The sequence below is a fragment of the Herpailurus yagouaroundi genome, unplaced genomic scaffold (genome assembly GCF_014898765.1).
Source record: "Herpailurus yagouaroundi ecotype Mexico unplaced genomic scaffold, PumYag 29, whole genome shotgun sequence".
NCBI classification, from domain to species: domain Eukaryota; kingdom Metazoa; phylum Chordata; class Mammalia; order Carnivora; family Felidae; genus Herpailurus; species Herpailurus yagouaroundi.
The window spans coordinates 25719641-25723216 of NW_024412377.1; the positions used below are offsets into that span (position 1 = coordinate 25719641).

Below are 3576 nucleotides of genomic sequence, written 5' to 3' on the forward strand. Positions count from 1 at the left end.
GTCTCTCTCTGTCCCAAAAATAAATAAAAACGTTGAAAAAAAAATTAAAAAAAAAAAAAGGGTAAAAAAGAAAGTTACCAAATGATTTTTTCAAATAGCTAACTTTAAATTATTCAGTGATACATTATGAATTATATATAGGACAAAGAAAATTAGTTTAAGCAAAAGCTAAAGATTTAGGTTATCCAGGTAACAAATAGCTTGATTAGATAGAAAGAGGACAAGGAACTTGTATGTCCAAGGCTTGTCTAAATAATAAAGGGAGGGGCGCCTAAGTGGCTCAGTCAGTCACACTCTAATTTTGGCTCAGGTTTGTGAGTTCCAGCCCCCTGTAAGGGCTCCGTGCTGACAGCTCAGAGCCTGAAGTCTGCTTCAGATTCTAGGTCTCCCTCTCTCTGCCCCTTCCCTGTTCATGCTCGCTCTTTCTCTCTCTCTCTCAAAAATAAATATTAAAATAAAAAAAATTATAAATAAATAAGGGAAATTGGCTATTTAAAACTCTCAAAGAAATGTTTGTCCTATTAATAGTAAAATATAATGGGATTATATTACTATTTTATTATATATATAATACACATAATATATATTATTTTACACATTTATTACATATACATGTATCTGTATATGCCACAACCCCTTTCAAAAAGTAAAAACTATGAGAACTTCTCTATCACTGCCAATGAATGAATTAAAAAATTGATTTTGAGCCTATGTAACTATCAGAAAACTTTTTTTTCTATTGAGAACTATCTTTCCCCACATTCTTTGCTACACTTAAGTCTTCATAACTGTTGAAATACTTTTTCCAAGATTGCAAAATTAAATTTATCTGAAAGTCTTTCTTCTCAAACAAAAAAGGCTAGCTCTACTAAAGTAGGTTACCTACCCAACCAAGTGCCCCCCTTTCTGCCATGAAGCCATCCTATTTTCTCACCATACTTCTTATCTGCTTCATCCTGTGCCCCACAAATTAATACTACCAGAAACACATACATATAAACACATAAACTAATACTTAAAAGTATTTTGATTTCTTCATTTCTAAGGAGGAAAAAAGGTCAAAAAAATGAAAAGATTTTGTCTGCAACAGTGGCTAATAGGCATAGGTTTATTTACTTGCCTTAAAAAAATACAAAAAGAAAAACAGTAGCTGATGGAACATGTAGCACAAGGACTGAGTGCTTATCATGAAAATATTTAATATGCATTATACAAATAAAAAACTTAGTTTATTTAGAAGTTAGCAGTGAGAAGTAGGACTTACAGCCTTACACAGACAGCTATAACCAAGAAAACTAAGAACTAGAATGAAATGTAGACTTAGGTTACTTTGTTACTCGTATTCAATGAGTTATTTGTATTTGATTCAACACATTATCCACAAGTAAATGCTTAAAATTTCCAAGTTTGCATCCTTTAAATTAAAATAAAAAACAAAAACTAACAACAAAAACTTGGAAAGTAAGCCCTTGGTCTTCCATGTCTACAAGTTACAGTATAGTGATTTCTAGACAGGAAGAAAAATAAGCATCATCACTGCATTTTTTGTATATGCTTTTATTATTAATGCTATTTATCTTCCTTGAGCTGCAGGATTAGCATTATTGGGCCTGATTTCTTTCCATAAAAGCAAACAATTTGCCATGTACTATATCTATATACAAGGACAGAACATATTAACAATTAGTTTTGCTGGCATATGCATAAATAAGTATAGTTAAAAGACTAGTATTTCCTTATTAGACATATAGATAAAATTTAGTAATTTGGATGGTTGTTACAGTTTACTGAAACTTGAGATTCAAAGCCAATAGAAAAAGTAGATACAGAAATTCTGTATTACTTTTCTATACTGGGATAAAACACATACATACAACTATTTTTATCAAAAAAATGATTAAGTGGGGCGCCTGGGTGGCTCAGTAGGGTTAGACATCCAACCCTTGTTTTTGTCTCAAGTCATGATCTCATAGATGGTGGGATAGAGCCCTACATCGGAACTCTGTGCTGACAGTGCAGAGCCTGCTTGGGATTCTCTCTCTCCTCTCTCCCTGCCCCTCCTTTCCCCCACCTCTCAAAATATAAATGAACTTTAAAAAAAAAAAAAAAAGGTTAAGCATCTTTAAGTTAGCATTTCCTCTCCCATTTTTTTTTAAACATTTTATTTTTGGGAGACAGAGTGTGAGTGGGGGAAGGGCAGAGAGAGAGGGGGAGACCCAGAATCTGAAGCAGGTTCCAGGCTCTGTCAGCAGAGACCAATGCAGGGCTTGAACCCATGAACTGTGAGATCATTACTTGAGCCAAAGTGGGATGCTTAACAGACTGAGCCACCTAGGCACCCCTCCTCCCCCGTTTCTATCTGTAGGTCTGGACTAGAAAACAATTATTTCAAAACTGCCAAAGAACCCATTCTATTTTCAGCAAATAATCCCAAAATCTATCACTCTGCCCATAGTAACAACAAAAATACTGTGAGAAACAAGTAAAATTTTTAATGGTTAAATACAGCTTTGTCTAGAACACATAGTACTTGGTAGCACAGGATTTATGGCACAGATGCTGATTAGCTAGCTTGTTTTCCAGGAAAAGAAAATGGTTTTCTTCCCCTCTCTCCATGAAAATTATTAGCTCTAAAAGATTTTTATCAAAGTAACTGATGCTTTGTTAGTAGCGAAGAATTTGCTAGTGTTTGAAAAGCCCCAAGATCTTGCCCCCCAATATTTTCTGGAATGTCTCAAGATAAAACAGATTTGTAAAAATTGCCACATGCGTTTAAGAAATTCAACGATTAACAGGGGCACCTGAGTGGCTCAGTCGGTTAAGTGTCCGACTTTGGTTCAAGTCATTATCTCAGGGCTTGTGGAGTTCAAGTGCCGGGATTCCAGCTCTGCGCTGACAGCTCAGAGCCTGCAGCCTGCTTTGGATTCTGTCTCCATCTCCCTCTGCCCCTACCCACCTCGGGCATACTCTCTCAAATATAAACAAACATTAAAAAAAAAAAAAGGAATTCAACAATTATAAAAATTTAATACCAATTTTTTAAATAAAATGTACATTTACACATTTTAACATCTTTTAAAACCAATGGGGTCTTAAGCACTGTATAATTTAATTGGCAACAACTATCTTTGGTGATATATAAAATAAAGCATACATAAGCGGTATCTTAGAATTCCATGAAATATAGCAACCTTTTCAGAATTACAAGCTTTTACTCAAGAAGACAGACGAATATCTCATTTTACAGATGAGGAAAATGAAAGCCCAAACAAGTGATGCCCCCAACGACATAAAATCAAGAGGAAAAAAGACATGGAAGCCAGGTCTTCTGATTCCCAGTGATGCCCTTTGCATTACACAACCTAACACCTGAAGTTAAGGAGATAAAAAAATTCCCTGGGTTTAACCAAATAGTTAACACACATATCTAATATATCTCTTTCTATAAAAAGCTGGTCGCTTAGGAGCCCTGTAGGTTTATGGCCTGAATCAGAACACAATGTCTCAGACTGACTCAAAAGCAACAACGACCACAAAAAAAAAAAAAAAAAAAAAAAAAAAAAAAAAAAAAAAAAA

General features: G+C 34.5%; 1 protein-coding gene across 4 annotated transcripts in view; it reads right to left on the bottom strand.

The window, feature by feature from the left end:
- Positions 1 to 3576, bottom strand: part of ZFR (zinc finger RNA binding protein) — an 85861-nt gene that overhangs the window by 80841 nt on the left and 1444 nt on the right. The gene's annotated exons all lie outside the window — the stretch shown is intronic.